Source organism: Podarcis pityusensis (genome assembly GCF_964106645.2).
Source record: "Podarcis pityusensis genome assembly, chromosome: 3".
Lineage (NCBI taxonomy): Eukaryota > Metazoa > Chordata > Lepidosauria > Squamata > Lacertidae > Podarcis > Podarcis pityusensis.
In genome coordinates, this window is record NC_138026.1 from 112,064,831 (window position 1) to 112,090,120 (window position 25,290).

The 25,290-nt window shown below is 45.2% G+C and overlaps 1 long non-coding RNA gene across 2 annotated transcripts in view; it reads right to left on the reverse strand.

Moving 5' to 3' along the window:
• Positions 1 to 25,290, reverse strand: part of LOC308474753 — an 86,109-nt gene that overhangs the window by 55,175 nt on the left and 5,644 nt on the right. Inside the window, exon 1 of one of the 2 annotated variants that reach the window (XR_013984928.1) lies at positions 5,449 to 5,550. The exons of the other annotated variant lie outside the window; for it this stretch is intronic. This is a non-coding gene — a long non-coding RNA (uncharacterized lncRNA). Of the gene's footprint in view, positions 1 to 5,448; positions 5,551 to 25,290 lie in introns of those variants that run through there. 2 annotated transcript variants of the gene reach the window in all.

Here is a 25,290-nt window from a genome sequence, read left to right on the forward strand (position 1 = left end):
GTAATGCGTCTAAAGACCAGTTGCTGCAATTCCACCCACAGTATTTTAGGCAGCAGCTTCTTCTTTTTACATTACTTATTTGTATAGCTTGCATAAAGTAGTTAAAAATAAATCATGTGTTAAAATATTTTTAATATAAGCCAACCATCAATTATTAGTGTTTGTGTGAGGTTATCCTTTCTTGTGAACCACCCTGAGACCTTCAATTCATCTTTCAATTTAATTAACAACAACAACAACAACAACAAGTTGTTTGTAATCCAAATAGGAAAATATAGCAGGAATTCAACATCATGCTAAGGTGATCAATCCATCCATCAGGGTGAGTATTTTGGTTTGCCAAGGAGAACAATTCCTTCCTTCTCCTAATAATAATAATAATAATAATAATAATAATAATAATAATTTATTACTTATACCACGCATATCTGGCTGGGTTTCCCCAGCCACTCTGGGCAGCTTCCAACTGAATATTAAAAACAATACAGCATCAGACATTAAAAACTGTTCTGGGCTCCTCCCGACCCCCCCCCAGCCAATTTCAGGAGGGGGGAAAGAGGGGCCAGTGGCGTAGCGTGGGGGGTGCAGGGGGGCCGGCCGCACCGGGCTCAACATCTGGGGGGGGGCGCGCTCGCACTCGCAGCTCTCTGCCCCTACCTGGCTCACTCACTCTCTCACTGCAGTGCTGGCTGTGCGAATCCGATCCGAGCCGCTGGGTCGCCGCCCACTGTGGAGGGGGTGGGTGCCAGGCGTGCGGTGCGGAGAGAGAGCGAGGGACTATCTGGGGGAGGGACAGTGCAGCGGCCGCCCAGCGCAGCGCTGAGCGCGGGAGAGAACCACACCAGACCAGACCAGGCAGCAGCAAGAAGAAGCTGGCAGCGGCGGCAGGTTAGGGGGCGCAAATTACTTGCCTTGCCCCGGGTTAGGGGGCGCAAATTACTTGCCTTGCCCCGGGTGCTGACAACCCACGCTACGCCACTGAGAGGGGCAAATCCTGCTTGATAAAGCAGACTTTTCTGTATATGGATTTCCGAGAACTTGTACTTCATTATTCCACTAAACAAAAAAACAAACTCTATTTCTCTTTAGGGTTGTTTTTAAAAAGTTTTAAAATGCATTTCTGCAAAACTTTGGGTTCCTCCAAACCCGCTAAGACCGCCTCCTCCTGTACGGACGCCGGAGAGCACTGTTTGGGCTACACAAGGACCAGTCCTCAGCGAACTGAGTCCACTGATAGAATATATTAAAAGACGTCAAAAATCATGAATGAATCGGGTTACATTTGTTACGGCACAACAGCACATGATGTACGTATAATGGACTGTACCACGTCAAGCTGCAGGGCGGGGGAGGGAATATCACTTTTGAATGCTGCCCTATGTAAAAATTCCCTGCACATAGAAAGGTAGCACATCAGGGAAGAGTATTCTAGTCAATGTTTTGCCCGTTGCGCTTGGATTTTCTTTACTTGTTAGCAGGATTTTTTAAAAAAAAATAACACAGGGGGAGCCTGAAAAAACCACTTCACCTCCATTTTGATCTAGTCAAATCTACTATTTCAACACCCCACAGTTACATTTTGCTGCCTGTGTACAGCCCAAGCCAAAGATCTGTTTTTGACCCATAAAGCTCAAGACTCTGAAAACCTTGTGGACGCCTTTTCCTCATACAAGGCTATCCAGAACCTTACGGTCATCATCATGCAAGGCCCTTCTTTGGGTCTCACCTCCATGAGATGTCAGGAGGGTGGCAGTGAGAAGACGGGCCTTTTCAGTGGTAGCCCCTGACTTGCACCCAAGGGAGCTTGCCAGACGCCAACAGCGACATTTTTTCCAGCACCAGATGAAAACTTTTTTACTCTTCCAGGGAATTTGTGTAGAATTCATGCAGTCGATGCACGTCATTTTGCTCGATGGGAGTTTATGCAATTGATTTTTTTTCTTGGTGAAGTTTCAGTGTATTTTATTTTTGTTATTGCTGTGAGCTGCTCCAGGAGTTTTCCGTAGCTCGTGCATTGAATTTAATAAAAAGTAATACTATTATTATTTGGCAAGCGTACTTGTTTTTTTGTTTTGTTTTCACTTTCAGGGGTCTCTTGAAGACTTCTTTATGCTGGCAACGGTCCATGGCGATGTTTAAAATTAATGTCCTTGGGTAGTCGGTCAATTAAATGATTTATATTGCTTTTAATGGTTTTCTAAACGATGTCACTGCCCTGATATTTTATGAGAGAGTGGTATATAAATAATTTTATAAAATAAATAAATACGTGAGGATAATAATAGAGTGGGCCATCTACTTATTGGAGATGGAAGGGAATCCGAGAGCTGCTACTCCATAAGTGTGCTTCTGTATTTTTAGATATGGGTGGGAGATAAATGTCTGCATGCCAAAATACAACTGCCCACTAAGTTTCACTTAGTGCCAGTTTCACAAGCGTTCATTCAGAAATCCTTTCTATCCTATTTCTGCATCGGTCTGTGGCTTTGGTTTAAAAAGTTCACAAAATGCCGCCCGGTTTTTAAACGCATTTTTCTGCAAGCACAGATTTTACCCCCTCTCGCTTTCCCGAAAAACACGCATTTCTGTAAACATTTGAGCCTGAAATATGCATTTTGCTACTTTAAAAAAATATATTTTAAGTAAAGAATTGTACTGCAAAATTCTAGATGTGGGGAAACGGAAATTTGTATTAACTACCCAGGAAACACAAATTAGGTTGGTTCACTTAGGGAAGCTTTTAATATTTGATGAATTATTGTATTTTAATATTTTTCTGGCAGCAGCCCAGAGTAGCTGGGGAAACCCAGCCAGATGGGCAGGATATAAATAATAAAAAATTATTATTATTATTTGGCTAAAATGTATAAAGTAAGCAACAAATGTTGGAAATGTAAAGAAAAAGAAGGAACATTTTATCATATGTGGTGGAAATGTAAAAAGGTGAAAAACTTCTGGGAAATGATATTTAATGAGATGAAGAAAATGTTGAAATATACATTTATTAAGAAACCAGAAGCATTTTTACTGGGCATTGTAGGAGATGATATAAACAGAAAGGTCTGTAAGCTGTTTTTATATGCAATGACGGCAGCAAGAATATTATTGGCACAAAAATGGAAGCAAGAAGAATTACTGATGAAAGAAGACTGGAGGATGAAATTGTTGGACTATGCAGAATTAGACAAGCTAACGGGAAGAATTCGAAACCAGCGGGACCAGAGATTCACAGAAGATTGGTGTAAACTTATGGACTATTTCAAAAGTAATTGTGATGACCAGATTACATTTGTAGGTTTGCAAGAAGCTTTGTGAGGTGAATAATTTGAATTATTGCATAATTGGATAAAAAGGGAGATACTAGTTAAGATAATGAAAGGCAATATGAATTTAAGAAATGCAGAAGAAATGATAAAAATGGGGGGGTCATCAGAGGTGCTGATGGAAGTCCAAAAAGATGGTATAAGATGTGAAATTGTGTGGTATGTATGACAATTAATATGTTTAAAAATGAATAAAAATTATTTTTTAAAAATTATTATTATTATTATTATTATTATTAAACATGTGCGCCAAATCTTGAGCATCTCTACTGGCTACCTACTCAGATTTTAACTCTAAATGCACATGCTAGCACACACTGGTAATAGTTGACAAAGGCATTGCAAGCATAGTGTTAGAAATAAAAAATTGGTTCCTAACATTTCCCACGATAGGAATCTGCCTTACACTGAGCCTGGCTATTTGTCCATTCAGATCATCACGGCGAGCTCTGACTGGCAACATCTTTCCAGGGTCTTAGGCAGTGAAGCAGTTCCCATTGCCACCGGATGCAACATCCTTTTTTTACTCAAGGATCTGTGGCCTTCCAGATGTTACTGAACTCCAGCTCCCATCAGCCCTAGGCAGCCTGGCCAACGGTCAGCGGTGATGGGCATTGTAGTCGAGCAACATTTGGAAAGCCACAGGGTCTCCCCACATCATAGCTGTCAACTTACAGATTTGAAAATAAGGGAGCAGCAGCCTTGAAAAGAAGGGACCAGCAGCCAAAATAAGGGATTTTGCTTAGCTTATACATAAATCTGCCACTGATGCAGCCATGCTGCTTTTGCTGAGACTGACTGTGCTTTGCAGGGGGTTGGACTAGATGATCCTAAGCCTCCGGCTTCCCCTGGCAGCACGGCGGACGTCTCGCAAGAGAGGGGCTGTCTGCCCGCCCGCCCGCCCGCCACCACCTGTCTCCTCACGATGTGCCCGAGGGGGAAAAGGGAGAGACGCAGCAGCTTGTGCGCACACTCTCTCGCATTGGAGGACCCCGAGCCGCTGCTTCCCTCCTGAGCCGGGCGAGCATGAAACCCGGGAAATTTAAGGGACATCATCAAAAAGGGACAGCAGTGGGACACGGCGCTGGGATAAGGGAGTTTCCCGCCAAATAAGGGACGGTTGACAGCTATGCCCCACATCCTTTTCTTTAACAGGAGTTCGAATGGGACTGGACCAGAGACATTCTTGCATGCAAGGGATCAGCTCTACCACTCGGCTTTGGTCCTCCCAGAAAAAGCCAAATCAGAGACGGAACATGGATCGAGATTTTCCAGGGACAGCTGCTGGAAATTGTTGGCCATCAATGATAACTATCATCATCATCATCAAACCTTTTATTGGCATCACATACAAACATCCAAAACTATAACTAGGGATATTTAAAATATGGCATTTATAGTATGGGCTTTGGCCTAGATGGTTATTTCCAGCAGAGTTCAAAACAATGCTGTCAATATTATTTGGAAAGAATTTGGCATTTGGAATTTATGCGGAGCTAATCGGCAATACAGTGGTACCTCGGGTTACAAACGCTTCAGGTTACAGACGCTTCAGGTTACAGACTGCTCTAACCCAGAAATAGTACCTCGGGTTAAGAACTTCAGGATGAGAACAGAAATCGTGCGGCAGCGGGAGGCCCCATTAGCTAAAGTGGTGCTTCAGGTTAAGAACGGTTTCAGGTTAAGAACGGACCTCCAGAACAAATTAAGTTCTTAACCCAAGGTACCACTGTAAAGTTGATGTCAGTAAGATATATAAAAACATCTCGCTCTCTCTCTGACTATAGATACATCCCCCCACAAACGTATATTGCACACAAAAATAACTGTAACCCTCTAATTTTTATGGCACAAGTTTTACCTTAATGAACTAATGAGTCCGATGACTGAAGAACCTTTGCTAAAAAAGGCACAGGGTGCCTTTTGTTTTTTCAGTATGTGCACAAAGACACCGACAACGAAAATCTGTCTTGCAATTAAAATTACGGTTTGAGGGGGGGAAAGGGGGAGATTTTCCAATCTTTGATGAAAGCATAAAGCACGTGACTCAAGATGCAAAGGAAACGTTGAGAAACATTTGCCCGGCTTGGCTAACAATGCAGATTTAGCAAGGATAGTGACTTACCTGTCCTTTCCCCCTCCTTTTAAACGTTAGCAATTTCTCTAAATCCTCCCTTGCTTGCTTGCTTGACTGCTAATACTGACTTGCTGCTAAAACGGCTTGGCGACCTGCTATGTCACATGATAAACTGGAGGAAAATAATGTGAACAAGTTATTAACACTTCAAGGCTGACCCTTCCCTCTTCCCCAGAATGCTTTGGGCCTCCTTATTGATCGGGTCTACGTCGCTTTTTGTCACCTGGGAATTAACAATTTGATGTTTTATTTGACCATTTATCTCTTTAGCCAAACTGTTGCAATCTCTTTGACCTTTTAAAATGTTTATGACAAGGTGTTTGGCTGTTAATTGCTAGACATAAAAGACCGAAAACCCAAGGGTTAGGTCTAGTGTCCGTCGCGTGCTGAACACATATTCTTTTGATAAAAGCAAACTGAAGTATTTCTGTCTCTCTTTTTTTGCGCAAATAAGCTGGAAGAGGAATCCATTTCCAGTCAGTAGACGTATTGATAAACACGGAGAGAAAGAGAATTTGGTGCAATATTTATTATATTTTTAAAAAATTCATTTATCGCGTTTGTGTCCTGCTATTGCGTGTGTGGGGTAATGAACCTGTTTATTTTTACTTGATCTGGATGCTTAATTCTACACTATACTGGCAGAGTCCAGCTCACAGGGAGTAACAATTATTTCTGTTCTGAGGTGGTGAGACCACAGTTGGCTTAATGTCCCCCATTCTGGGCTCCACATTTTAAGACTATTGACCTACTGGGTTTACAGGGAGGTAACTAGGATGCTAAGATGGTAAGAGGAACGATTGAAAGAGCTAGGTATGGGCTAAACCTGCCCAGGTTTGGAAACAAGAGCAATTACCAACAGTAAAAGAATGGCGACAGAAGGTAATGGAATACACAGAAATAGCTAGATTAACGGGGAAAATTCGACAACAGGGCGATGAAACATTTCAAAAAGAATGGGGAAAATTTATGTCATGTATAGGAAGGATAAGGTGAAATAGTGAAACCAGTAGAACTGGAATAAACCTCATAATGTGAAATAGAAAGAAAAATTCTGGATAAAGAAAATAACAAAAAGTAAAATGTATAATGCGATTAATCTAACTGTCAGGGGTTCAGGAGCAGAGGCAAGGGCAAGGGAGGAAACAGAGAGCGAGGGGGAGGAGGCAGAAGAAAAGATGAGTGATGACGACGACCCGAGATCTCCGAGTCTTTCCAGTGAATCAGAAGATTCACAGAAAGGAGCACCAGTGGCCAGGGCAAGGGGGGAGCCTAGGGGGACACCCCAGGAAGATAGAGCCAGAGGGGACTCAGAGGGGAGCAGTTGGAAATCGGGACCAGCGTCACCGCCAGAGAGCAGGGAAGAGGAAGGGCGCCAGGGATCAAGCGCTGGCAGCTCACAACAGGGGGGAGGGCACGAGTCAGGAGTGGCCACACCTCCATCGGGGAGCGAAGAAACGGTCAGACGGAAGGTGGAAGGTTGGGCGCGCGAGCCAAGTTCAAATGCACAGGAAGGTGGCGCAGTAGGCAGCCCGGAAAGGGAGCCAGGTCCTAAAGCCCGCCGAAAGGAGGGAGAAGAGTCAGGGGGGTCAGCGTCAGCGTCGGAGGAATCCCGGAGGGAAGAGACCCCGGGGGGCAGAGGGACCCAGAGAAGAACAGTCAGGCGGAAAAGGTGGAGCAAGGCTAGGATATTAAGTTGGTGTACAAGGGGCGGAGACTCAGATGGAGCTTCGCCGATCTAACCATGAGACGTAGAGTTGCACGCAGCAGCTTGAGAATGGAAACTGTAACTCAATAAAGACTTTTATTTAATGATCGCTGGGTAGCGTGATCCTCTGTGAGCTAGGATCTGGAAGCAGCTCTGACACTAACCAATGGTAGTTGTGAATGAATACAGACAGACAATAAGAATTGTATATACAGGAAGATTTATTTGGCTATAGACACTCTATGGACAAATACGAAAGAAGAACAATAATATGCAAAACGGATGAAGACAATGCAAAAAATTTAGATGTGATATAAAAAGCCAGAAGAAGGAAGGAAGGAAGTCAGCTCTTAGGAGCAAATATAAATGTAAAATGTAATGCAATATGTGTATGTGGAGGATGTAAATGAAAATCAATAAAGAATATTATGGGGGGGAAAGAAAAGAAAGAGCTAGGTATATTTCACCTGGGGAAGAGAAGGTGAAGAACGTAATGTGACAGTAGTCTTCAAATATTTGAAGGATTGTCGCACAGGCATCTTTTCCATGGCTCTAGAAGGCTGGTGTACAACTAAAGGTAAAGGTAAAGGGACCCCTGACCATTAGGTCCAGTTGTGACTGACTCTGGGGTTGCGGCATCTCATCTCGCTTTATTGGCCAAGGGAGCGGGCGTACAGCTTCTGGGTCATGTGGCCCGCATGACTAAGCCACTTCTGGCGAACCAGAGCAGCGCACGGAAACGCCGTTTACCTTCCCGCCGGAGCAGTACCTATTTATCTACTTGCACTTTGACGTGCTTTCGAACTGCTAGGTTGGCAGGAGGTGTACAACTAGGGATGGGCAAAATTGTATGGACTTAGTCGATGTCCCTTGCACACTATTGGCAAGATTGGCAAGTCCATCTCATCCCAAACCCGTGAAGAATCTTAAGGAAGAACCCCAAAACGAGGCAAGAATTACTCTGAAAAACTTGTAGAGCTGCCACCAGGCATTGCAAACCATACTGAGCTAAATGGACCAATTGCCTGATTCAGTATAAGTCAGCTACATATATTGCTATGTTTTGGTGGGTGAAGGGCTGTAGCTCAGTGGTAAAACATCTGTTTTACATGCGCAAGGTCCCATGTTCTATGCCGGCATCTCCAGGTAGGCCTTTTCGGTTTTTTTACTATCTCACCAGAGTGGTGCATGCTCTAGTTATCTCCCGCTTGGACTACTGCAACGCGCTCTACGTGGGGCTACCTTTGAAGGTGACCCGGAAACTGCAACTAATCCAGAATGTGGCAGCTAGACTGGTGACTGGGAGTGGCCGCTGAGACCATATCACACTGGTCCTGAAAGACCTACATTGGCTCCCAGTCCGTTTCCGAGCACAATTCAAAGTGTTGGTGCTGACCTTTAAAGCCCTAAACAGCCTCAGTCCAGTATACCTGAAGGAGCGTCTCCACCCCCATCATTCTACCCAGACACTGAGGTCCAGCGCCGAGGGCCTTCTAGCGGTTCCCTCCCTGCGAGAAGCCAAGTTACAGGGAACCAGGCAGAGGGCCTTCTCGGTAGTGGCACCCGCCCTGTGGAATGCCCTCCCACAAGATGTCCAAGAGAACAACAGCTACCAGACTTTTAGAATACATCTGAAGGCAGCCCTGTTTAGGGAAGCTTTTAATGTTTGATGTATTACAGTATTTTAATTTTTTGTTGGAAGCTGCCCAGAGTGGCTGGGGAGACTCTGCCAGATGGGCGTGGTATAAATAATAAATTATTATTATTATTATTATTATTATTATTATTATTATTATTGCAATGCCATGTGCTTTGCAGGCTCCCCCTTCGACTTTTGCATGTGTAGGTTGTCTGCAAAACGACTACTACTCTGTCTCTACACCCAAAAGTTGGATTAGTTGTAGTGGAAACTACAACTAATCCAGAATGCGGCAGCTAGACTGGTGACTGGGAGCAGCCGCCGGGAACACATGACACCGGTTCTGAGGCTCCCAGTACGTTTCCGAGCACAATTCAAAGTGTTGCTGCTGACTGCTGACTTCATTGCGAGAAGTAAGGTTACCGGGAACCAGACAGAGGGCCTTCTCGGTAGTGGCGCCCACCCTGTGGAACGCCCTTCAGATGTGAAGGAAATAAGTAGCTATCCTATCTTTAAAAGACATCTGAAGGCAGCCCTGTTCAGGGAAGTTTTTAATATTTAACGCTGTACTGTTTTTAATACTTGATTGGGAGCCGCCCAGAGTGGCTGAGGAATTATTATTATATATTGCATGCGCATGCAATAATATAAAAGAGAACAGCCAATTTTGGGAAGTCTGAAGGCTTTTTTGTGTGTGCGCGCATCTTATCGGAAAGAGTTGCTCTTTGAAAGCTCGTCCTGCTGTTTCTTTCCCACAGCTCCCCAGCACTTGCTCAGAGTATTCTCCCCGGTTATTTTCCAAGGTCCAAGCTTTTGAGTGATTAGGCCAGAGGCGCTCGGCTTTAGTCACATCTGCTGTTTTTCTGGAGGTCAATCACACAGTTCTCCATTCAGGGCTAGGAGGAAGGGAGGCCTTACAAAGGAAAACAATTATTCCAATTGAAGGTATATCGATCCACATCCTGTGGTTTGCGTGGCGGTTTGGGGACAGGGCGGCTGCTGGGGAAGAGGAGGGGTGGGGGTGGGGAAGAGAGAGAGAGAGAGAGAGAGAGAGAGAGAGAGAGAGATCAATTCCTAGGGCTGCTACGTCCCAATGGAAAGACGTTTGGGCCACGTTTGTGCGACAAATGGGGCTTAGACTGCAAAGAGAAAGGGAGAAGGGATAGCACTGAGCACACGGAGGATGAGATGAGGAGATTACTCTCCTTGATTCTGTCCAAAGCATATCAGAATTCAGCAAAGAATTTATTGGAAAGTTGTGTCTGCGCAAGGACTTTGGCATGTGCAATGGAACTTCTCCTTCTCTTAAGATCACGAGAAGAGCTTGCTGGATCACGCCAATGGTCCATTTAGTCTAGCATCCTGCTCTCACAAAGCCACTTCCACCCTGCAGAGGAGGTGGGATTGCGGGCGTCACAGCCCCACGGAGGCTGGAGCCCAGCTCCCGCACGATCGGGGGAATCCCTGGCCGTGTCACCCCCTGGCTGGCTCTGGGGGCGTGGCCTGCCCTATTTAACGCAGGCGTGGCTAGGGAATCTCCCTCTTTTCCTGCCTATCAGCTGTTCTTGTTTCCCACCGTCCCGCCCTTTAAGGTTTTCGTTCCTTGAGCTTGCTATGGACCTTGGTTGGTCGCCGTTGAGGGGCCTGGTAGGAATTTTTCCACTTGGCAAATTGGCACCAGCCACTTGGTTTTCGCCTACCTCGTAGCAAATCCTCACAACTTTCTTGGTATTGGAGGTTAGGCATTGGTATTGTTCTGTAGTTGGAAGAGGGGAGGAAGCGCCATCACTTCCCCCGCATATTGAAGGGTAGTCCGATAAAGGATTCTGGGGGGCTTGGCCCTGTCCGAAGCCTATGGAGGTGAGGGCCTAAGGCACACCCCCTACTGGTGACCCCGGGGGAGCTCCTAGATGATGTGCATCAGCAGGACTCCCCCTACTGGTGGTTAACTCTTCCCGGATTTCAAGCGGACGGGCTGAAGCCGGATATAGTCGGTTAGGACCAATGCCTAAGCCAATACCGCTCATCACCTGTAACAAGTAAAGTTGTGGCCTTATTTAGCTCATTAACCTTAATTATTGTGTCATGTGTCTTTATTTCCACTGGTGGGGGGGGGGGGAACGGGAACTCGCTACGCGGCCCAAATGTCTGTGTGCAACCTGTAAGCAGGACCCGAGCGCATGAGTACTCATGTTACGTTACCGCCCCTCCTGGTATGCCCCACAGAGGACCTTAAGGTCCATGAATAACCATAGTTTAGAGGTCCCAGGCCCTAAGGAAGTCAGACTATCCTCCGCCAGGGCCAGGGCCTTTTCAGTGATGGCTCCGACCTGGTGGAATGCTCTGTCCCCCGAGACTAGGGCCTTTCAGGATTTAACTTCCTTCCGCTGGGCCTGTAAGACAGAGCTATTCCGCCTGGCCTTTAATTTGAATCCAGCCTGATCTTTTATTTCCCTTCTCTTCCCTCCCCCTCCCCTTCTATGAAGATCACCTGCTCTGAGACCCCACAGCTAATTCTCCCCTGGCCTCCTCGCTGGCCCAAGTAGGACCAATTCAGCCAGCTAGCCCTGGGGATCATCTAATTGATTTTTTATTTTTATTGTTATTCATGTTTTTATATTGTATTTTATGCTGCTTTTATAATTAAGAGTTTTAAAGAGTTTTAAATTTGTTGTAAGCCGCCCTGAGCCCAGTTTTTGAACCGGGAAGGGCGGGGTATAAATAAAAATTTATTATCGTTATTATTATGTTACGAGGGAAGTCTTGGGATAGCTCAGTTGGTAGAGCATGTGACTCTTAATCTCATGGATGTGGGTTCGAGGCCACAAAAGATTCCTGCAATTCAGGGTGTTGGACTAGATGTCTCCCGCAGTCCCTTCAAACTCTATGATTCTTCCCTTCTGTGGTTTCCAGCAAGTGATTTGCAGAAGCATTTTTGCATCTAACCGTGGAGGCATAGCCATCGTGGCTGGTAGCCATTAATAGCCTTCTCCTACATGAATTTCTCTCATGGCTACATGAGGGAAGAAATGCCATGGTACAGCTGTAGCAGCAAAACTGGAAGCCTTCATTGGCCTCACCTGCAATGAAACATGTCTCTCCTGTATTCGTCTCTACTGCCACAGCAGGTGCTGTAACTTCCCAATGGTTTGACTTTACTCTTGGAGACAGATGGACACCAGCAGCAACAACATGAATTTGTACAATCCTCTTTTTAAACCATCCCAATCAGCAGCATCACTGCCTCCAGTGGCAGTGAGTTCCACAGTTTAACTCTGTGCTACATGAAAAAGTACTTCCTTTTGTCCCTTCTGAATCTTCTGCATCAGACGTCCACAAGTTCTAGTGTTCTTCTCTGTTTCCACTTTCTCCATGCCACCCTTAATTTTATAAACGTCTGTCGTGCCTCCTACTTGCCTTTTCTCTTCTCCCTGCCTCAGGGTTGGGGGGAAACCCAGAACAGTTTTGAGAGATGCACAGGGTGAGAAAAGGGCAAGTGGAAGGCTCTGCCGGAATGGGACCACTTCACTAGAAAGAACCCAGAGTTTCTTAAGCATCATTTGGTCATAACTTGGTTCCAACCATGCCAGGAATTTGCACCCTCTATCTTGGAAGCTTCTTGTCCCACATAGAGATTTCTCAGGACACAGATGAGGTGATCAGGCACTCCCATTTCTTGGGTTCCATGATCACTGCAGATGGTGACAGCAGTCACGAAATTAAAAGACAGCAGTCACGAAATTTCTTGGGAGAAAAGCAATGACAAACCTAGACAGCATCTTAAAAAGTAGAGACATCACTTTGCCAACAAAGTTCCGTACAGTTAAAGCTATGGTTTTCCAGTAGTGATGTATGGAAGTGAGAGCTGGACCATAGAGAAGGCTGATCGCCAAAGAATTAATGCTTTTGAATGATGGTGCTGGAGGAGACTCTTGAGAGTCCCATGGACTGCAAGAAGATCAAACCTATCCATTCTGGAGGAAATCAGCCCTGAGTGCTCACTGGAAGGACAGATTCTGAAGCTGAGGCTCCAATACTTTGGCCACCTCATGGGATGAGAAGACTCCCTGGAAAAGACCCTGATGTTGGGAAAGATGGAGGGCACAAGGAGAAGGGGATGACAGAGGACGAGATGGTTGGACAGTGTTCTCGAAGCTACCAGCATAAGTTTGACCAAACTGCGGGAGGCAGTGGAAGACAGGAGTGCCTGGCGTGCTCTGGCCCATGGGGTCACGAAGAGTCGGACACGACTAAATGACTAAACAACAACAAAATCTTGGAAGCTCTTCCACAAATGTATTTATTAATTTATTTTCTTCCATGAAATACTACATCTTTCTTCCATCATGGAACCCACGGCAGCCTATGTGTGATTCCTTGGTGGTCACCCATCCAGGTCCTTTCCAGACCCAGGTCTGCTTAGCTTCAGCAATATGTTGGATTGATGTGCCTTTTGACCAAATACCCTGGTACTGATGTGTGTCAAGGCTAAATTTAACAGCTGCTTGTCAGCCAGATGTTCAACAGCTGCTCTGAAGGTGCCTGGGCTGATAACAAATATTCGGCGAGTATTTGGTGTGTGTTCGGTGTTGACATTTGCAACGGGGTCATTTTTTTGAGAGTAGAATCGTTGCAGGTGTGGGGCACAGGTGCCCGTATTCCCAGAGTGATGAATGTTCCATGCTGATAGCAGGAAGGCAAACTTCCAGACTGGGCACCTTATGTGGGTCTTTCAGTTCAAGTAGAAAACCACGACAAGCTGAAGTTCCTGCTGGTCATGAATGGTGGAGACTCAGAATGCTACATGAGGTCATTTCCTTTTGCTTCATGAAAAGCGGCACGTGGAATTGCCCGAGAGCCAAAATAGATGTGAGATGGTCCATGAGAATGCTGCTTTCCTGTGTCCTACATGTGCCTTAGGGAGTCTACATGCACTTCCCAAGAACACCAGCCCATTTGTGTGTAAGGCTAAGGCATGTGAACGCAACACTTGAATCGGCAGACACACTTGGGCCCCCTCCAGACTGGTGCTTTTTGTGGGATAACCAATCTTGAATAAGCAACATGCTATTAATGCATGAAGGGGTTAAGACCATAGAGTAAGCTGTCCTGCCAGGCTTAGCTCAATCAAGTCTTTCTTCCCTATCCAGTCCATCAGAGCAGCTCAGCACGTGAGCTGCATGGCTCTTACAAACCACTATACCAATAATTCCTATGCCCATAATTTAGCAACTTTCATCGCTATAACTGTGCCAAGTTTTACTGCCTGTGCTTTCTGAATGATGTATGGAAATGCACACGAACCTGACCTTTGAACAGTTTGTAAGTAAACCAATTCTTAACTTACCACACGTAAAGTTTTTTTCTATTATAGGGGAAGAGGGGAACTTTGGAAGGAACTTAGAAGGGTATATTTTAAAGGTCTAACAGTCTTTATTTCCACACTTCACATTGCTGCATATTTTTATGATTTTAAATCTCTGCTGGAGTTTTCTCATTAAAGAGTACTTGCCCCAAACATGGATCTTGACAACCAGGGAATTCTCCTTTTATACATATTTTTTCCTCGACAACAATCCTTTTTTGCTGGGTGTGGTCTGTGGCGAGTTCTTAGGGTATTCATTACAGGGGCATTGTGGGATAAGTTGGCAGCTGACACCATGAGCATCATCACAATGCCACTGGAAAGGTGTTACATCATGGCATAATATTATGGGATTATGGACAAACAAACAACTTCTGAGAGTAGCTCTATCACTGCTATAGCTTCCAAAAATGTGAAAAAGAAAGCAGAATGGAACTGTTAATTCCTGAACTGCTAACCAGTAAGCCCACCCCAAAAACTTTTCAAACAACCCCTCCAAAATCTCTCTCTCCCAATCCAGTTTTTCACCTCCCTGAATGTCCACAAGTGTTGAGCTGTTGAGCGTTCAACTGTTGAGCTGAATGTTCTGAAGTGAGAATTTGTGGCTCAGCCTTACAGCTTATGAAGGGCATCTTACCGGTTAGGTATTTACAGAAAAAAATCCAGAAGTTATTTATTGCCCGAAGCCTCATATTAGCACCTGTGTCCATTTAGGTGGGGACACAGGTGGCGCTGTGGGTTAAACCACAGAGCCTAGGACTTGCTGATCAGAAGGTCGGCGGTTCGAATCCCCGTGACGGGGTGAGCTCCCGTTGCTCGGTCCCTGCTCCTGCCAACCTAGCAGTTCGAAAGCACACCAGTGCAAGTAGATAAATAGGTACCGCTCCGGTGGGAAGGTAAACGGTGTTTCCGTGCGCTGCTCTGGTTTGCCAGAAGCAGCTTAGTCATGCTGGCCACATGACCCGGAAGCTGTACGCCGGCTCCCTCAGCCAGTAAAGCGAGATGAGCGCCACAACCCCAGAGTCGACCACAACTGGACCTAATGGTCATGGGTCCCTTTACCTTTACCTTTACCATTTAGGTAACGGGATGTTGCAACATTGCTCACTGGAAACTGCATGAAAGTCAGGTGTAATCAAGACCAGCTCATCTTCTCCTTAGTAAGGACAGAAAGGAATCATAACGTTGATGATCGGATGGAGAGAGATTTATAAGCGGGTGCCAGTCAAAAGATGATGGTTGGGCATGAGGTTTAAAGCAATCTCTTCAGATCTGAATCTTGACCAGGGCTGGACCAGTGCTGGATTTACATATAAGCTAAACAAACTATAGTTTAGGGCCCCACTCTCTTGGGGTGGGGGCAGCTCCCCCCAAAAATTAAAAAAAACAACACCTGGATGTACATTTCCAAAACATAAGATAATAACCAAATATAAAACCTACATACAGCAACAGTGTTTTGTGTTGTGTAGGCTCCTTTGATGTAAGTAATGGGCCCTGCCTGCTGGCTGGCTCCCTAAATAATAATAATAATATAATAATAATAATTTATTATTTGTACCCCGCCCATCTGGCTGGGTTTCCCCAGCCACTCTGGGCGGCTTCCAACAAAGATTAAAAATACATTAAAATGCCACACATTAAAAACTTCCCTGAACAGGGCTGCCTTCAGATGTCTTCTAAATGTCAGGTAGTTGTTTATCTCTTTGACATCTGATGGGAGGGCGTTCCACAGGGCGGGCGCCACTACTGAGAAGGCCCTCTGCCTGGTTTCCTGTAACTTGGCTTCTTGCAGCAAGGGAACCATCAGAAGGCCCTCGGAGCTGGACCTCAGTGTCCGGGCAGAACGATGGGGGTGGAGACGCTCCTTCAGGTATATCACTGGTTTGCTCATTTCTATATACAGTGGTTTCTAGAGACTAGATTATGAGTCTTTGTAAATTGTGTTTCTCAAGGTCCTTTTGTTATTGCCAAATGCCAATGTGTTTGCATTATTAAGTTTGTTATGAATAAAAAATCATTTTAAGTTAGAGCTTAATAATTATTTCACTGTTGATATACTTCTTAACTGTATTTCAGTTCAAAATTACTTTGATAAAATACATATTTTGTTATGTGCAAATGGCTTTAGATCCCTATTAGGTCCATAAATTACCATATAGCATATATTCAACACAAACAACAGCGACAATTTGTTTTTGACAAAGGACAGCTGGACATATAAAGGGCCCCATCACCCTCAGTAGCTTAGGGCCTCATCAGACCTGAATCTGGCCCTGGGCTGGACCAAAGCAATTTGTTAACTGAGGCAAAGGACAAGATAGTCAAGTTTTTAGATGTTTACAGTGGTGCCCCGCAAGACGAATGCCTCGCAAGACGAAAAACTCGCTAGACGAAAGAGTTTTCCGTTTTTTGAGTCGTTCCGCAAGACGAATTTCCCTATGGGCTTGCTTCGCAAGACGAAACGTCTTGCGAGTTCTTGCGAGTTTGTTTCCTTTTTCTTAAAGCCGCTAAGCCGTTAATAGCTGCTAAGCTGCTAATAGCCGTGCTTTGCAAGACGAAAAAACCGCAAGACGAAGAGACTCGCGGAACGGATTAATTTCGTCTTGCGAGGCACCACTGTACTAAATTTCTGATAGGATGGAAGGAAGAGTCAAGTCCTTCTTGTTTCATGCCAAAGTGCCAGGAACTACTGACCACTGGCCCTTGTGGCCAGGCGCATCTCTGCAGCTTCTCGATGAAGTGCCACCACTGCCCCATGTGGTGAGCGATGTAATTGCAGTTTCACAGAGAAAAAGTTTCCAAACCGATTCCACCTAGGCTGGACATTGGCTACACTTGAGCAGCAGGGTCTACATGAGATCTAGTGAGTTTGGACTACAGATGGGCAAATTTGTCCATTTCAGCTTCACTTAGTTTCTCGTCCGTCCAGTTTTTAGTTTTCCAGATTCTTACATCAGTTTGTCATTTTTTTAAAAAAAGAAGGTCCTCGTGAAAATCCATCAGCACTTGAGTGTGAATTTACCATTTTTTAATGCAATTTTGATCAACGTGTACATTGTGGCAAAACCATTTCCCTTCATATAATGAATCTTGGTATCTTCTTTTCACACATATATGCATTTTAATGTAGTATATGTATTTTGTACACATTACCTGGCGGGAGAACAGCATTGCAAAATTTGGAGAAGTGCGAATTTTGAATGTTAGCTGTTTTTTATGGACCCCCTTGCAGTGCAGGAATCTTGCCCACAGCCATCCCTGGCTTGGCTCCCACCACCAACATTTCAATTAACAGCCAGACGCTCTGACCCATTGAACCACGGGAGGGCTCAGTGACCCACACGAACAAAAGCCAATCACAAAAAAACTGTGTAATGCAGAGATTAAGCAGAGACTGAGGCTCTGAGGAAGGGCTATATCTCAGTGGTAGAACATCAGCTTTGCATGCAGAAGTTAGAACTGAGAATAAACACCCTTCTAAGACCCTGGAGACTGACCAATTGACTAGACTGACCAATGGTCTGCCTCAGTGTAAGTCAGCACCCGATATTCCGGTGGTTGTTCTTGCTAAATAGGGGTAGCTAGAAGTTACAGTGCTTTTGGGGTGCAATGGGGCACCATTTTAATGCTCTACCTGGGACACAGGAACCCTACAGGACAACGCTTCTTTGAAGTCTCTAGGCCACTGGCAGCACCCCAGAGGGATGTGGATATAGCAGATGGCTTTCTCGTGAGCCAAGGCCAATGTGCTGATAATTTCTTCCTGCCGCACTGCCTTTTCTTGTAGGGAAAATGGCAGGGAAGTTACTCAATAATTTACATGCAACGCTCTATACGTCCAAGTCTATAAGTGATGCATTATTCTCCCATCTAGACCAAGCGAAATTGATTGCATGCTATATCTTCCATTTGCTGCCTTTATCAGTATTTATAACTTTTGCTGAGTCCGAGGATCTGTTGAAGCCAGCAGCCCATCCATCAGGGTGCTGAATTGCGATTTTTAAGCGTGTGTGTGTGTATGCAACCACCATTTGACCTTTATATCGGCTGCAGTCATTGGCCAGCACCAAAGGCTGTAAATATGAATTAGGAGCAGCAACTACAACACAGTCATGTGTGATCCATTTTGCCTTTGGGTGGCCCTCCCTTTTGGATGTTCAGGGTGGGAGGTCCAGCAGGTGTTTAATTATTGTGCCTGCATAGTGCTGCCTCGGTTAAAGTTGCTGGGTCTTGAACTGTCATGGATGCTTTAGCTGAGATTCCTGCATTGCGGGGGGTTAGACTGGATGACTCCTGGGGTCCCTTCCAACTCTGTTGTTGTTGTTGTTTAGTCGTTTAGTCATGTCCGACTCTTTGTGACCCCATGGACCAGAGCACGCCAGGCACTCCTGTCTTCCACTGCCTCCCGCAGTTTGGTCAAACTCATGCTGGTAGCTTCGAGAACACTGTCCCACCATCTTGTCCTCTGACGTCCCCTTCTCCTTGTGCCCTCCATCTTTCCCAACATCAGGGTCTTTTCCAGGGAGTCTTCTCTTCTCATGAGGTGGCCAAAGTACTGGAGCCTCAGCTTCAGGATCTGTCCTTCCAGTGAGCACTCAGGGTTGATTTCCTTAAGAATGGAGAGGTTTGATCTTCTTGCAGTCCATGGGACCCTCAAGAGTCTCCTCCAGCACCATAATTCAAAAGCATCAATACAGTTCTATGATTCCATGAACCCCAGATTTCATGTACTGAGGCTGGGGGAGTTTGCCTAGACAAGTGAGCTGCAATATCCTGAGTCTGTGCCCCCGTTACCGACGAAAGAAGAATGGGGGATGAAACTAATGGACTATGCAGAATTAGATAAACTAACAGGAAGAATTTGAAACCTGCGGGACCAGAGATTCTCAGAAGACTGGAGGAAATTTACGGACTAATTGTGATGAACAGATTACGCTAGTAGGTATGCAAGAAGTTTTGTAAGGTGAATTATTTGAAATATTGCAAAAAAGGCAATGAGGAGAATTATTAGTTGATGATAATTAAAGGTAATATGAAATTAAGAAATGCATAATAAGTGATAAAGAACGGGAAATCATCAGAGGTGTTGACGGAAGTCCCAAAAATATTGTATAAGATGAGAAGTTTTGTTGTATGAATGTTAATTAATATATTAAAAACTAATAAAAATGTGTGTGTGTGTATATATATATATATATATATATATATATATATATATATATATATGAATCCGAGCCTCTTTCTTTGGAGGAGGCATTTGTCTCCCTCCAAAACTAACAGTAGCTTTGGAATACCTATATCTGTGATTTACATCAGGGAACACGAGAAAAGCCTTACTGTATTTTTCCATGTATAAAACGAGTCCTATTTTGGGGGACTCCAAATTAAGAAAATGGGGGGAGATTGCCCATAGTTGTTTAGCTTTTTTTTGAGGGGGGGGGGGGAGATTGCCAAAAATCGCTCACTGGCCTGACCACCTGGTTCAAGAGTCGATCCCTCTTCCCCTGGGAAAACGCAGCACTGTGTGGGGAATAGGGGTCTCCTCACAACTCTCAGCCCCCTTGGCAAACTACCCTTCCCAGGATTCATTGGGGGAAGCCATGACTGTTTAAAGTGGTATCATGGCGCTTTAAATGTTTGGTGTGGATGTCACCAAGTGAACACAGCTTATGATGATTCAATTAGGTGATGTAATAGAGCAATAAAACAGCTCCTTTTAAAACAATAATATAAATGAAGCAAATTGTTTGTGCTTTTTGTTTGGTTTTTGGTATTAAATTGCACTTCAACCTTTTCCAGCTAGGTTTGCTGAACTGACCCTTCCTTCTTTGTAGACACAACAACAATTTATTATTTATACGCCACCCATCTCGCTGGGTTTCCCCAGCCATTCTGCGTTGCTCCCAATAGAATATTAAAAACACGATAACACATCAAACATTAAAAATTTTCCCCAAACAGGGCTGTTAGTAGATTATAGCATGCTGAAAAAGCATGCAATGGCCTAACTTTGCAAATCTATCTATCTCTATCTATCTATCTATCTATCTATCTATCTATCATCTCCAGCTTCTTTATCCTCCCTGCCACACTTATTGCTATTTGCTCTTGGTTAAAAAAGAAGAAGGAAATAAATAACGAAAATTAAAGATAGCGAGAGAGAGAGAGAACCGAAGGTCATCCATACAGTTGTCCCAATCACAATCTGCGCGACTTTAACCCTGTAGAGAAAAAGTAATTACCCTTTGGCTTTTGGTGACCTCAACTAACCTTTGCTGAAGGACCAGAGAAAATAAAAGGCTGACCAATCGCCTGCCCTTTGCTGCCCCACAGTTAACCCTCTCAGAGAGCGAACACCGCCTGCGCTCCCCCCCCCAACATGACAATAGGATGTGGAAATGTTACCATGGAAATCTCGTCGGAAGAAGAAACAAACAACAAAAATCCATTACAATTAGTAGTGGTTTATCGGGTGGTGCCTGCAAAACTGTTTGAATCCATACGTTGCTTTATCTTTCATATCGGGAGAATGGAAGGGAAGAGGAGAGGCGAAAAGTGTGGGGTGCCAGGAAATGGTTGAAGGATAATCGAGGGAGCAAAAGGAGGGGAGGGCTTTAAGATTTCTGGGGTGGCTTGCTTGGGATAAAAAGACTGGGCCTAACATTTCCTGACCAACCAGCAAAATTAGCAGTTAACAGCCCTCTAGCAATTACTTAACATCCAAGTTTGCGAGTGGTGCTGTGGTCTAAACTACAGAGCCTAGGGCTTGCCGATCGGAAGGTCGGTGGTTCGAATCCCCATGACGGGGTGAGCTCCCGTTCTTCGGTCCCAGCTCCTGCCCACCTAGCAGTTTGAAAGCACGTCAAAGTGCAAGTAGATAAATAGGTACCACTCCGGTGGAAAGGTAAACGGCGTTTCCGTGCATTGCTCTGGTTCACCAGAAGTGGCTTAGTCATGCTGGCCACATGACCCGAAAGCTGTCTGCGGACAAACACCGGCTCCCTTGGCCTATAGCGCGAGATGAGCGTGCAAGCCCAGAGTCGTCCACGACTGGACCTAACCTTTACCTTTGCAAAATACAAATGGATTGATAATGGCTTGCTTTTAAGAAGAGAGCAAAGGAGAATTCCCCACTCAAGGAGATGGGAAAATTGGGGAGCTGAATGTGTGCCAATTTGAATGAAAACACAACTTTGGACACCCTACAGTACGTTTCCGAGCACAATTCAAAGTGTTGGTGCTGACCTTTAAAGCCCTACATGGCCACGGTTCAGTATACCTGAAGGAGTGTCTCCACCCCCATCGTTCTGGGGGCAGATCTCTGAACTGTGGGGAGAACCCAAAGTGTTGGGTTTAAAGACCTTTAAATGGCCTCGGTCGAGTATACCTGAAGGCACGTCTCCACCCCCATCGTTCTGCCCGGACACTGAGGTCCAGCGCCGAGAACCTTCTGGTGGTTCACTCACTGCAAGAAGTGAGGTTACAGGGAACCAGGCAGAGGGCCTTCTCGGTAGTGGCACCCGCCCTGTGGAACGTCCTCCCACCAGATGTCAAAGAGAAAAACAACTACCAAACTTTTGGAAGACATCTGAAGGCAGCCCTCTTTAGGGAAGCCTTTAATGTTTAACAGACTACTGTATTTTAATACTTTGTTGGAAGCCTCCCAGAGTGGCTGGGGAAACCCAGCCAGATGGGCGGGGTATAAATAATAAATTCTATTCTATTCTAGTATAGAATAGAATAATAAATTCTATTCTATTCTATTCTATTCTATTCTATTCTATTCTATTCTATTCAGTGTGGTGTAGTGGTTAAGAGCGATAGACTCGTAATCTGGGGAACCGGGTTCGCTTCCCTGCTCCTCCACATGCAGCTGCTGGGTGACCTTCGGATAGTCACACTTCTCTGAAGTCTCTCAGCCCCACTCACCTCACAGAGTGTTTGTTGTGGGGGAGGAAGGGAAAGGAGAATGTTAGCCGCTTTGAGACTCCTTAGGGTAGTGATAAAGCGGGATATCAAATCCAAGCGCTTCTTCTTCTTCTTCTACACTTGCCACCAGGGCCTCACATTGGAGGCAACATTGGGGACGTATCCAGAGCTGCAACTTCGTTGGCGCAATCGACGAGGTTTTTTGACTCAAAAACCACATCAAAAAACTGGGTTCTTCCAATACACGGGGGGGGGGGGGGCACAGAAGCGGTGTGGCGCCAGTCAGCTCGTTGGTGGGAGTGCAAATTCCCCCGATGCCACTGCGAGTGGGAAACGATCTAGGGAGTGTTTCCTGCCCGCAGTGGGGGGAGAGGCTCAACAACTTTAGGCCATCTCCCCTCATTTTCCTAAAATTGAGTCCCCCACAATAGGGGTGTGTGTCTTCTATAAGGGGGCATCCTATAGACAGAAAAATACGGTATGTCAAGCTCACCTCGAGGCCCTCTGCACCAGAGGTTTCGAGATCTGAAAATCTGCTTCACTCATGACAATGAAAACTGGACGAATGCTTTTATCTTTACTTTTTTGTCCCCCTCAGCATGCGCAATTCCACTTTTGACGGCAAAGTGTTAAGATCTACATTTTTCTCTTTTATAACGTAGGATAATGTGTTACGCGCTGACGCTGGTATGATACTAATAATTAGTAATAAGTAGTTGTAATGTCAATGATACTTATAATTTATTCCTTCAGGGGTAAAGTTCATGTTAGACTTTGAAAGAAGAACAACAACAACAACAACAACAACAACAACAACAACAATATATACATACCCTGCCCGCCCTGGCCAGAGCCAGGCTCAGGGCGGCCAATAATATTACAATAAAACATAATAAGGGGGAAAAAATATTCTTCTAAATCTAACTTTTCTTGGAAGAAAAGCAGCCTAGGGAGGGCAGCTAAACCCTGGGCTGGGTGTTCATCAGTATGCGGATGATACCCAGCTCTACCTCTCTTTCAAATCAGAACCAGTGAAGGTCCTGTGTGAGTGTCTGGAGGTGGTTGGAGATGGCGGCTAACAGATTGAGGTTGAATCCTGACAAGACAGATGTACTGTTTTTGGGACAGGAGGCGGGCAGGGGTGGAGGACTCCCTGGTCCTGAATGGGGTAACTGTGCCCCTGAAGGACCAGGTGCGCAGCCTGGGAGTCATTTTGGACTCACAGCTGTCCATGGAGGCGCAGGTCAATTCTGTGTCCAGGGCAGCTGTTTATCAGCTCCATCTGGTACGCAGGCTAAGACCCAATCTGCCCACAGACTGCCTCACCAGAGTGGTGCATGCTCTAGTTATCTCTTGCTTGGACTACTGCAATGCGCTCTATGTGGGGCTACCTTTGAAGGTGACCTGGAGACTACAACTAATCCAGAATGCGGCAGCTAGACTGGTGACTGGGAGTGGCCGCTGAGACCATATAACACCGGTCTTGAAAACCTACATTGGCTCCCAGTCCGTTTCCGAGCACAATTCAAAGTGTTTGTGCTGACCTTTAAAGCCCTAAACGGCCTCGGTCCTGTATACCTGAAGGAGCGTCTCCACCTCCATCATTCTGCCTGACACTGAGGTCCAGCGCCGAGGGCCTTCTGGCAGTTCCCTCCCTGCGAGAAGCCAAGTTACAGGGAACCAGGCAGAGGGCCTTCTCGGTAGTGGCACCCGCCCTGTGGAACGCCCTCCCACCAGATGTCAAAGAGAAGAACAACTATCAGACTTTTAGAAGACATCTGAAGGCAGCCCTCTTTAGGGAAGCTTTTAATGTTTAATAGGTTATTGTATTTTAGTGTTTTGTTGGAAGCCACCCAGAGTGGCTGGGGAAACCCAGCCAGATGGGCGGGGTATAAATAATAATAAATAATAATAATAATAATAATAATATTACTTGCTGTTTTCCACTCCAAATTATGCCCATCTCTTTTTGCTTCTGCGAGATTACAGATCACAAACACACACCTTGAACGTCACGGAGAGGAGAAGCAGTTGTGTTGTGTGTGGGGGTGTGGGGGTCAGGGCAGTAAAACATTCAGTAGGAAAGGGGTTAAGCATCTTTTGCTGCTTCTCAACTAAAAAACAACAACGTTCCTTTTCTTTAAAGAACGAGTGTAGCAACTTTGCTTCACCCATTTGAGTGCAACAGGTTTGGCAGTCTGCGCTATTACAAGGCACAGGGATAGAGATGCCATTAGCGAATGCTTGCCTGTGTTAAAACCAACCGACCAAACCAGGCAAGTGATTCATCACTAAAGAGCAGGTTTTCACGGGGAAAACACTGGGAAGAAAAAGTGCTCAGACGCAGTGCTTTGAAGCACAGATCTATATGTAGAAACATGGTGTAAAAGGAAGTCCGGATGAGGTCTCAATCAGGATTATTTTTTTCTAAGACAAAAGAACTCCAAACTTCAAGGTTAAAAATTCTGACAATGTGATACTGGTTTCATTAAACTCAAATAGGCATGGATTTATTATTTTATCTCAAAAAAAATCTTACACCGCTTGATTGTAAAACAACAATGCATTTTTCAGTTTGGGTTTCTCTCCTTTTCTATTCTTTCCAGTCCTCCGCTCAGTTTGCCCCATCTTCACATCAGTTTGTGATTTTTTAAAATAAGAGTTTTCATGAGAATGTGTCAGCGATTGTCAACTTGGGATCAAAGTACAGTGGTACCTCGGGTTACATACGCTTCAGGTTACATACGCTTCAGGTTACACACTCCGCTAACCCAGAAATAGTGCTTCAGGTTAAGAATTTTGCTTCAGGATAAGAACAGAAATTGTGCTCCGGCGGCGCGGCGGCAGCAGGAGGCCCCATTAGCTAAAGTGGTGCTTCAGATTAAGAACAGTTTCAGGTTAAGAACGGACCTCCAGAACGAATTAAGTACGTAACCAGAGGTACCACTGTAACCTGAAGACCATCTGATTCCTTATAATTCACCTTGATTGCTAAGATCCTCTGATAGGGCACTTCTGGTGATTCTATACACCTTTGAGATTCGGTTGGCCTTCACTAAGGACTACGTCTTTCATGTTCCAGGGCCTGCCCTGTGGAACCTCCTGCCTCCAGACCAGTGTTTCTCAACCTTGGGTCTCTAGCTGCTGTTGGACTACAACTCCCATCATCCCTAGCTAGAAGGACCA